The sequence below is a fragment of the Maniola hyperantus genome, chromosome 18 (genome assembly GCF_902806685.2).
Source record: "Maniola hyperantus chromosome 18, iAphHyp1.2, whole genome shotgun sequence".
Lineage (NCBI taxonomy): Eukaryota > Metazoa > Arthropoda > Insecta > Lepidoptera > Nymphalidae > Maniola > Maniola hyperantus.
This window is the reverse complement of record NC_048553.1, coordinates 12,640,212-12,652,534: the sequence shown is the minus strand read 5'-3', so window position 1 is coordinate 12,652,534 and position 12,323 is coordinate 12,640,212. Positions and strand designations below refer to the sequence as shown.

Below are 12,323 nucleotides of genomic sequence, written 5' to 3'. Positions count from 1 at the left end.
GTCTTATAGCACAAGTAAAGGAATAAATCCGAAACCGTGAATTTTGACTGATCTATCGACGCACAGCTCAAATTACTCGACGGATCGGGATGAAATTTGGCATACAGATAGCTATTATGGCATAGGCATCCGCTAAGAAAGGATTTTTGAAAATTCAACCCCTAAAGGAGTGAAATAGGGGTTTGAAATTTGTGTAGTCCACGCGGACGACTGAATGAACCTTTGAATACTCTGTGGGTTAAACCATAATAATGATTGCGACGAAATTATTGTTCGAGGTCAGTTAATTACTCTTATGTTATAATAACCTTGCATTTAACGGCAGTCTCTCACTCACTCGCTCCATACGAACGTAGTTTGAGCCTCATTTGAATATTAGCAATCAAAGTCGATGTCATTTTGTATGTAACTAGAAACCACTACTTTCCTTATAATATATAGATTTTATAGATAATTTATAGATTTTTACTTTCTAAAAATCTATAAATTGCCAGATTTCCGTAATATTATCTAGTTTTATCGAAAAACCGATAGACGTTGGGGGTCTCAAGGTGCTGGAATGGCGACCTCGCACTGGAAGGCGCAGCGTTGGTAGAGGGGGTCTTCCCTAGGTGGACGGACAACATCAGACGATTCGCAGGGAGCCGCTGGATTCAGGCGGCGCAAGACCGTGGCGTGTGGAAATCCCTACCTATGTCCAGCAGTGGATGTCTTTCGGTTGATGATGATGATGATGATGATGATGATGACGATGATGATGATGATGACGACGATGATGATGATGATGATGATGATGATGATGATGATGATGATGATGATGATGATGATGATCTAGTTTTAAAGTTACACAGACTTAAATTCTTGGGACAGTGTAACTTTGAAAAATAATGTTTTAACATATATCTTGAACATTGAGTTTGATTGGTTAGTATTCAAATGAGAACCTAACTATAGTACGCGACAGGTCGAGGTGGCAATCGGGGAGAGACCACCCCACACACCCGCACATTCTCCGTGTTAACCCGGTGCTAGCGAGCACGGATATCGTGCGGGGGGCTGCGTCCCCCGCCTCATACCCCGATTGCCAACTCGACCAGTCGCGGACTATACGTTTGTATAGAGCGCACTACGAATGAACTCCTCTTAAAGCGACGACATTACTTTAATAGTGATGACAGCATCGTTTATGGAATAATGTTGATTATTATCTAGCCCCAAACAATTATACAAATACCCTGCTATTACGATAGGGTGGCAAGTGGCACCACGCTTTACATTTCATTTGCCACTAATGAATAGTCTATATTATAAAAATGAATCACTAAATGTGTTGGTCATCGCAAATTTCGAGAACAGCTGAACCGATTTCGCTAAACCTTTTTTTATAATATTCCTTGAAGTTCGAGGATGGTTCTTACGGAGAGAAAAATTTAAAAAATTTGAACCGACTGTTAGGCGGAACAAAGTTCGCCAGGGCAGCTAGTGTATAATAACAATTTGTATAATAAGTATAACTGTCCTGTAGGCTGGTGGCCATCTTAGAATATAAATCATAAAAAATTATAACCGGAAAACGGTTTACCTACATGACATATCCGATTGAATTTCCTCTCACCGCAATTTATTCCGCGATACAGCTAATAAAATATTACCGTGGAACATAAACCAAGACGGGGTAATATCGTAAACAAAAACCGATAGCATTGAATATTTCAGTACCAGGGCGCTAGGAGTAAAGAAGAGATCTAATGATATATTCAAATCTCTGCCCGTCGGGAACAAAGCAATCAGAAATCTCTCAAAGGTTACTTACCGCCACGAGTGAATTCACCTATTGGCTATAATTCGTGAGATAGTGATAGAATTTATGAACAGCATATTTTTTAAACTCAAAATAAATGTAAACTATTTACAGTGCTCACCTATGGTGCTGAAACGTGGACACTGACAAACGGCCTTGTTCACAAATTCGAAGTCGCTCAGCGAGCTATGGAGAGGGCTATGTTAGGAGTTTCCTTGAGGGATAAGATTCGAAATGAGGAGATCCGCAGGAGAACCAAGGGCACTGACATAGCCCAAACTATTAGCAAGCTGAAGTGGCAGTGGGCAGGTAATGCCTGTCGTAGAGGCGATGGCCGTTGGAGCCGGAAACTCCTTGAGTGGAGACCGCGTTTAAGCAAGCGTAGTGTGGGACGCCCTCCAGCACGATGGACCGACGATATAAAGAGGCTGGCGGGAAGTGGCTGGATGAGGAAGGCTAAGGACCGGGTGTGGTGGCGCTCTTTAGGGAAGGCCTATATCCAACAGTGGACGTCCACAGGCTGATGATGATGATGATGATTTACAGTGCGCGGTAGAAAATAATGTACATCGACCTTAGGGTACTAGGAGTAAAGAAGAGTTCTAATGGTATATTCAAGTCTCTGCTCGTCGGGAACAAAGCAATCAGAAATCTCTCAAAGGTTCCTTACCGCCACGAGTAAATTCACATATAGATAGATTCGTGAGATAGTGATATCAATTTGTGCTGATGGGGCTGCGAAGGTCCTGCAGTGCGTCGCTGATGTTCGCGGAGGCTCATGCTGACGATTTTTATGCAATCATGAGAAAAAGTACCAACGGAACTCTGAAATCCTTATATGAAAAACAAGATAATCCATTTATGAGACACTGGGTTGGTTTGCACATGCACTCTCAGTGTCTCATGGGTGGTAGATTCCGTTCCATTAACATATCTCCATCAGTGGTTGGTTGGTTTCAGAGTTACCTCAGTGGGCGGCGGCAGCGTATTCGCATCGAAGGTATGTTTTCATCTTGGTGCGAATTGCGTGCTGGGGTTCCTCAAGGTGGCGTGTTGTCTCCTTTACTCTTTGCTATCTTCATTAATTCAATTTCCCAAATCATTACTTCTCTCTATCACATGTACGCAGACGATCTCCAAGTGTACACTCAGTCAACTCTCGAAGACTTGCCCTCTGCTATTTGTACTATTAATAGGGACCTGGCGGCTGTCAGTGAATGGAGTAAGAGTTATGGTTTAAAAGTGAATCCTTGTAAATCCCAGGCTATTATTATTGGTGGTGCTGGCTTGATTTCGAGGGTTGATTGGGATAATCTACCAATACTTACATTAAATGGTGTTGTTATACCTTATAGTGCTACTGTGAAAAATCTCGGTGTCTACTTGGACACTACTCTCTCGTGGTCTCATCAATTAAAGGAACTCAGTAGAAAGACCTTTGCTGCCATGGGTTCTCTCAGGCGCCTACGTTCTTTGCTTCCCATTCCTACTAAGATTATGTTAGCTCAATCTTTACTGCTCTCTATTCTCGATTATGCAGACGCAAGCTACATTGATTTAACCGAGGACCAACTTAATAAACTTGAGCGAATTCAAAACCTTGCTATTAGGTTTATATTTGGCTTGCGCAAATATGACCATGTCTCCGAATTTCGTTCAAAGCTCAAATGGTTACCCATTCGCTTTCGCCGGAATCTGCACATTGTTTCTCTTCTGTACTGTGTATTGTTCAATCCAATGACTCCAAGTTATTTAAAAGAAAATTTCAAATTTCTAGGCCATGACAGACCAGATAGAGTTTTACGATCAGCGGGAAAACTCATTCTAGCGCCACCTACACATCGGACAAAATACTTTAAGAATTCCTTCACGGTCACTGCTATCTGTTTATGGAACGAGCTTCCCTCGCAAATCCATCGTGCTGAATCCCTTAACAAATTTAAAATTGACGTCAAAGATCATTACCTATCTCTTTGCTATCATCAGTAACGGCATAGTTTATTATTTAAATCTATATGTGTATATATATCTATGTAGTCTTATGTATGTCTATTATACTTTATTTGTATGTATTAGTGTATTAACAATATGTATTTTATATTCTTATTATATGGTTTAGTTTATTTAGCTATTGGTATTTAGGTTTATTTTACACCACCTCCCATTGTCCATTTGTTCGTTTTTTCCCTAGCGTTAAGGTTGTCTGGAAGAGATCGCTATTTAGCGATAAGACCGCCTTTTTGTACCTACTTATTAAGATTTCTTTTTGTAACCTGTCATTTGTGTTTCTGTGGTGCAATAAAGTATATACATACATACATACATTCCTAGACAAAAACCAGCCAAGTGCGAGCCAGGCTCGCTCAATGAGGGTTCCGTAATACAGTCGTATTTTTTCGACATTTTGCAGGATAATTCAAAAACTATGATACATAAAAATAAATAAAAATCTGTTTTAGAATGCACAGGTGAAGACATTTCATATGATACCCCACTTGATATAGTTATCTTACTTAGAAAATTGAAAATAATAATTATTAGTTTATGACCACAATTTAGTTTTTTTTGTGTGATGCATCCCTAAATTCACGGTTTTCAGATTTTGCCCCAAATATCAGCTATAAGATCTACCTACCTGCCAAATTTGTCAACGGGAAGTACCCTGTAGGTTTCTTGACAGACAGACAGACAGACAACAAAGTGATCGGAAAACGGAACCCTTATAGGGTTCCGTTTTTCTTTTGAGGCACGGAACCCTAATATAATAAAATGGTGCATAAAACAGCCTACTTACTAACATAGTCATTAGCAATTAATTTTATTACTAACAAAATGGATGTAATATCTGAAATAAAGATGATTATTATTATTATTATTATCAATTTGTTTACAAATCTGTTACGCAGGCGAAGCCAGCGGCTGATACATAGTGAGCCAGCGCAACATGCATTCCCATTCCCACGTACGAATACGACCCGTATAGCTGACGCGGCGTAATACCAGAACCCGCGCGATGTGGGAATCGTAATATTAAGTTAGAATATTCTCATCCGTAGAGATAAGCACTAGTTTTTAGTCTTTTCATTTAAGTGTAACTTTGAATATAATTATTATAAGGATATTATCGCCGACTAGTTTTCTTCCATCCACCTCCTGCGAGGCTAAACATTACTGGCGCAGTGACGGGGTAGGATAAGCTGTACCTGTAGCTGTATCGGACAACTGTGACGGAGAACAACTTATCCTGAGAACCTACTATTCGGAGGCCGCAGTGTAGTGGAGAATCTAAACTTCGATTCGTGGAAAGAAATAGAATGGCGATGCGGTAAGTACTTGAATCGTTCAAGTTCCTTTTACCTATCCTTTTCCGACTAACAAGAAAAAGAGGTATTGTGTTTAATTTTTTTTAATTGATTTTTTTTAAATCGGACGTTTATTGAATCCTCATTTATATATCGTCCTTATTCCTAAAATTTTATAATCTAGGTTTATACAAAATCTATAGACCTATTTAATATAATTTTACGTGAACTTTAGGGAAGTAATTTTTTTTTATTGAGTGCTTTTTTATAAAAGTTTTTTGAATGTATTTTTGTGTGTGTTAGTTTAATTTTTATTCGTCAAGATTTTTTATCCAAGGTCAGGACGTAGTTTCGTAGGTTCGGCTAATAGGTCAAGAGCCGTAGACGAATCTAGGAACTTAGAAGACATGGCATCAAACGATTTAGATACTATCTATAAATCTATTAGATTTTTACCCGAATTTGACGGAAATCCTCATGTGTTAACACGGTTTATAAATTTGTGTGACCAATTAGTGATTGCCCATTTTGACATTAGTCCGGGACATGAGTTACAAAATTCGGCATTAATTAGTGGAATATTAAATAAAGTGACAGGTTCCGCGGCTAGGTTAATTAATGCAAACGGTATCCCAGATAGTTGGAATGGCATACGAAATGCCCTTATTAATAATTTCGCAGACCATCGCGATGAGACCGCTTTATACAATGATTTGTCTCTACAGACACAAGGCTCTAGCACCCCACAAGAATTTTACGAAAAGTGCCAAAACCTGTTTAGCACAATTATGACCTACATTTCCCTACATGAATCCGTACCTACCACAATAGAGGCTAAACGGCAACTTTACCAAAAGTTAACCTTGCAGTGTTATTTACGTGGTCTAAAAGACCCGCTAGGCTCAAGGATACGGTGCATGCGGCCAGTGTCAATGGAAAAAGCCCTCGAATTTGTACAAGAGGAACTTAACACCCTATATATACAACAACGAAATGAAGGCGGGTTTTCTCAGAAAAATTTTGGACATAAATTTTCCGTATCAAATTACACAGGTCCTTCAAGGTCACAAGGTTTCGCTATGCCTGGGCCATCTTGGCAGCAGCCTATACATTTTAGACCACCTCAGAGTCAGCAACCTATGCATTTTAGACCTGGTTGGAAACCTAACCCTCAAATGCATCCGCGTGGTCCTAGTCGTACCCAATTAATGTTTCGCGCTCCTCCACCGAATTATAACCCGAAGAGCAACGTTTTCAAATTTCCAAATCGACACCAATCGCCTAACAATTCTAATTTCCCACGTCCCATGAGCGGTGTGAGTCATTTCACCCCTAGACATTTACCACCATCGGGACATGATTGGCGTAAATTTGGTAATCCACCACCAACTAACTATATGAAATCACGCGACGTCAACTTTAATGAACTTTACTATAACTATGACCATGGTTATGATTATGATTATGACTATGACTATGATTATGACTATAACTACGATTATGAATATGACAATTACGAACAATTTCCGGATGAATGCTATGATTTCTATGAGGAAAGCTCCCCGAAAGTTGAACCGAGTCCTATAATGAAAGAAGATTATAACTCGAACGCATTATCGCGCATTGAAGTTCATGTGCAAGAGCTAAGTTCGATTGCTTTAAATCAATCGGACGGAGCTCCCTCTATAGATGACTCTGGAACTCTCTCAGCTCCGGAGGCTGAAGATGGTTCTAGAACAGCAACTATCCATACTGATGACGAAAGCCCCATCTTGGAAATCCCGATTACAGAAGATCCGTTGAATAAATTTACTAGGCAAATCGTTTTTAACGTTGTAGGTGATATTAAAACCAAACCAGTCACTACAAACCCCTTTGAAAACCATAAGCGTACGACTGTTCAATTATCTGAATCTAATTTAGAAGAAGATGTCATCAATGCTATTAAAGAATTTATTCAACCTAAAATTAAAACCGGTTTATTAATCAATCCACCATTGGCTATGTATAAGATAATTCCAATAATACAGAAAACTTTTAAAAATTCGTCAATTATACTCAATTTAGCTAAAACAGAAGTGGAAAATGTTCGAGAATATTTAAAGCAGCAACAAATTATAGTTAAGTACCATGATGGCAAGACAAACCATCGCGGTATCAATGAATGCTTTCTTGCTTTATCTCGAAAATTTTACTGGCCTAAAATGCGAGACCATATTTCAAAATTTATCAACGACTGTGCAGTATGCGGACAGGCTAAGTATGACCGTAATCCGATCCGACAGCAATTTCAAGTAGTTCCACCACCCAGTAAACCTTTTGAGCTTGTGCACTTAGACCTTTTAAGTGTAGAAAGCTGTAAGTTTCTGACAATAGTCGACTCTTTCTCCAAATATGCTCAAGCATATTTCTTAGGAGACAGCGCGGCAGTCAGTGTAGTTCAAGCATTACTTAAATTTAGTACGCATCATGGAAATCCTTTGACTGCAGTAGATCCAACATGATAGAGTTAGGATATTATAGTGTTAGGATATTATAGTGTTAGGTTAGTATTATGTAAGAAATTAAATATTCATAGTTTTAAAATTTCCTGTTAGTTTATGTATTAATTTCCCATTACCACATACGCATCATGATATCCTTATCTCTTATTATCCATTCCTTGCAATAAGCTTGAACGAATACAGGTACATAGAGGCTGAATGCCCGAAGACCAGCAATTATATAGCACACTTACCCAGAATAGAAGAAGACATAGCCATCCAAGTTATAGTTTTACCTAAAGAAGAATCCTGTGACTCAAGACCATCTCCATATTATGAATAAATTGAAGTCCACAAAACTGGATCACCTACATGATGCAAGTGCAAAGGTTTCATCTTAACCGCCTATCACTCTACCTCCAAGTACGGACCATGGAGCTATTTATCACACAATCATTACCATACGCCATATTAATTGGAACCTGCAGACTGAATATGATCATTACAGTTTATCAGAAAATACATCGCACGAAGACCTTGCAGTTAAGAAACATAACCAAAATTCAGAGTTCTTCATCCGATGACCTTCCGGCGCAATTCACAGCCAAGGTGTTCCATATGCGCCGATCTGATGGGGGAGGTGTTACGCAGGCGAAGCCAGCGGCTGATACATAGTGAGCCAGCGCAACATGCATTCCCATTCCCACGTACGAATACGACCCGTATAGCTGACGCGGCGTAATACCAGAACCCGCGCGATGTGGGAATCGTAATATTAAGTTAGAATATTCTCATCCGTAGAGATAAGCACTAGTTTTTAGTCTTTTCATTTAAATGTAACTTTGAATATAATTATTATAAGGATATTATCGCCGACTAGTTTTCTTTCATCCACCTCCTGCGAGCCTAAACATTACTAATCTTTAACGTATTGAATACTGTTAAGAAAAATAAAATGAAAACTTACTGAAAAGTGAATGCAATCTCGAAACATTCCAATTTATTTCCTCGGATAACTTATAAAATATTGAAAAACAGCTAAGATAAATTCCAGTCGGTACTCGGTAGACATGAAAACAAAAACCGATGGCTCTGAATATTTTAGTGAGGCAAAACTTTACCAACAACTTGAAGGAAAAGAGCGGTTTGATATTGAAATCGCTATGATTAAAATTAGCAAAGTTTGATCTTATCTTATCTGGCAGTTTTGGCTGTTTATCTGATGTGGAAGGGTTTTGGTTTTAGTGGCAGCTGTCTATCTAAGCTGTGTTTTTGTTTACAAGTTTATTATGTATTAGCTTATGCTCACGACTTCGTCTGCGTGGACCACACACATTTCAAACCCGTATTTCACCCCCTTAGGGATTGAATTTTCAAAAATCCTTTCTTAGCGGATGCCCACGTCATAATAGCTACTTGCATGCCAAATTTCAGCCCGATCTGTCAAGTAGTTTGAGCTGTGCGTTGATAGATTAGTCAGTCACGATTGAGTTAACACGAGACAGAATTTTGAGAGATATACATCTGTCTCGTTTTAACTCAATCTTAAGTCTGAGCAAAGTCAGAGTGCGCTCTATAGATCTCACCCTTACTGCCCAGCGGGTTGTTTCTGGTGGAGTGGTTTTCAGTAAAATTTCGATTTCGTGCTGCCTATTCTTCCACTTAACCCTTATTCAAAAACCCTTGTAAGAAAGTGGTCACTCGACCTCGAGCGCTTAAGGCTTCTACAAGTTTGCTTGTGGTCGTGAAGTTATAAGGGTTTTCTTTTTGCCTGACTTCGGAAGGGACGATATCTTATTTTTCAATCGAATATTAAGATGAGTAGATGATGAGATACGAAGGGTCAAATAAACATTTTATTAAGATTCTAAGGCCCTTTTCTAAGGTTACACTTCTTAATACAAACGTATTACGCTGCAATATTAAATATTTTTATATACTTCACATTTTGATATGACACATTAATTTGGGCTTTAAAACATCGCGCATCAAACCACTTGAGTAGGAATATCCCACCCCCAAATATTTATTATCAAACTAGCAGCCCTGGCGAACTTCGTACCGCATAACAGTCGATTATTTTTCAGGATTTTTTTAAAATTTTTAGCAAGAAGAAGAACCGTAAGAGCCATCCTCGTACTTCAAGGAATATTATGCAAAAAGAATTAGCGAAATCGGTTCAGCTGTTTGCGCGAGTGGGATTTGCGATCAGCAATACATTCAGCGATTCATTTTTATATTATATAGAAAAAGAAGATAGCACGTTCCCAAATCAACTAGAGTAAATCATAAAATAATATTAAATTACAAATTACTGCTCTAATTTGTACATAATTTTCACAAAAATACAGACAGGAAAATACGGAACCGTAAATAAAAGCTCAGGTTTTCTAAATTAATGTCGTAAAAATTTGGCGTAATTAAACCTGCGTTGACTAATTAATGTAATGAACGTAGAATCATGTCGTAATTATAATGAGGAGTCTGTAACACAAGCGAAAGCGATAAAAAAATTGAAGGAATGGAATGTTTAAAAAAAATAACAGACATTAATCGAAACGGTTGGATAAAAATAACGGTCAAATTCAAAATGTAGAATTGCATTTTGAAATTAACTATACAGATAATTAAAATCAAATATCACTTGATTTGATGAAGAAGAAAACATCGTGACGAACCTGCATGCCTGAGACTTTTCCATAATGTTTTCAAAGTTGTGTGAATCCAATCCGCATTTGACCTGCGTTCTTCCTTCATTCTGACAGGAGACCCGTAATCAATAGTAAGCTGTTGATGTAATGATCATGATGATACAAACAAAAGTGCATGTATTTTAAATGATAAAGTGGTAATCTACATTGTTTTAAATACGTTGGTAAATAAAAAATCTAATAACAGAAGAATAAACCAAAGGCGTGCCAATATACCTAGTTATTGTAGTACAGAACTGGCTACAAAAAATCTTTACTGTTAACAAAATTAAAAAATAAAAATTTGTTATTAAGTTATAAGTAGAAGAAGGAATGGAGTGAGAAATCTCTGTGAATGAGTGTACAATGAAGAAATAGAGAGGACAGAGAGTTGTATGGTTGCAAATACGTGATAATATAATCGCTACAGCTCATGACTTAAGGTCGACGGTGCCAAGGGAAATATTTTGCCACAGCTTTCGAGATACGGCGACCTTGCACGAGAAAATATGACGCTACACCTCCCGCGTTATCTGATTAAAATGCTGGCACGAAATACGATGTACCGCGAATTTCGGACGTCATCGTGAACCTATTACCTTAATTAGCTCCTGCTGTACAACCCTTTACAGCATTATTTAACAAAAACAGGGTTTTGATACTTTGATAATGTCTTTGGAGCCCGTCATTTTCCGACAAAATATTCAAATAATTTATGCGCTGTACGCACTAACGAAGCTGTGGTAGCCTAGTCGTTAGGACGTCCGCCTTCCAATCGGAGGTCGGGGGTTCGATCCCGGGCCCGCACCTCTAACTTTTCGGAGTTATGTGCGTTTTCAAGTAATTAAAATATCACTTACTTTAACGGTGAAGGAAAAAATCGTGAGGAAACCTGCATGCCTCAGAGTTCTCCATAATGTTCTCAAAGGTGTGTGTAGTCTGCCAACAGCGTGGTAGACTATGGCCAAAACCCTTCTCACTCTGAGAGGAGACCCGTGCTCTGCTCTGTAGTGAGCCGGCGATGGGTTGATCATGATGATGACGTACTAACTATTTACGCAATTGGCCAGTGTGGTAGATTATGGTTAAAACTATGGCAATTAGGTAGGTCTTATAGCAGACATAAGGGGAAAAATCTTAAAACCGTGAATTTGTGGTTTCAGGACACAAAAAAAATTAAACTAGTCATGAACTAATAATTAGAATTTTCAATTTTCGAAGTAAGATAACTATATCAAGTGGGGTATCATATTATGAAAGGGCTTCACCTGTGCATTCTAAAACAGATTTTTTATTTATTTTTATGCATCATAGTTTTTGATATATCGTGCAAAATGTCGAAAAATACGACTGTAGTAGGGAAATCTCGTTGCGCGAGCCTGACTCGCACTTGGCCATTTCTTTTTATTTGCATGAATGTGGTACATTGTGGTACAATTAATTGGTATGGCTGGAGCACTAATTTGTAGCAAAATATAATAATTCATTGCTACAGTAAATTATAATTAGTAGAAAATTAGCATACCTACTATATTAAAATGATTTAGTCACATATCTCTATCGTTTCTAAAAGTATTCATTAAAGATATTAACCAATCAAGTAACATAAGCATTATAAATCAATACCATAGTCATTTCACACATCCCACATCTATAATACTAATGACTTTATACAAAGCATTTAAGACAAACCGTGACCAAATTTATTTACAATAATTTTTACGACTGTCCATCCATCTTGGCATATTAATGTATAATTCGAATGCAACATTTCTTTATTTACCGCCCAAATTGGACCTACCATAACATAAAATTGCACCGTGACCGAGTGATCAACTGTATAAGCAAATAATGGTAGGGGAGCCCAAGAGGGGATTTTGGGATTTACTTGAGCGCGTCCGATTAAGACAAGGCAACAGAAAAGTGTGCATTTCATTGATCTGACAATTTGAGCGTGACATAAGGAAATGGGAGAGTCACAAAGTTTCAAAAAGCAGCCATGATTTTTGGTTGCATCCAAATCGTCAGTTTTTTGAATACTTGAGGA

General features: G+C 38.2%; 1 long non-coding RNA gene across 1 annotated transcript in view; it reads right to left on the bottom strand.

The window, feature by feature from the left end:
- The window catches only part of LOC138403566 (uncharacterized), a 139,669-nt gene that overhangs the window by 87,096 nt on the left and 40,250 nt on the right, over positions 1 to 12,323 (bottom strand). The gene's annotated exons all lie outside the window — the stretch shown is intronic.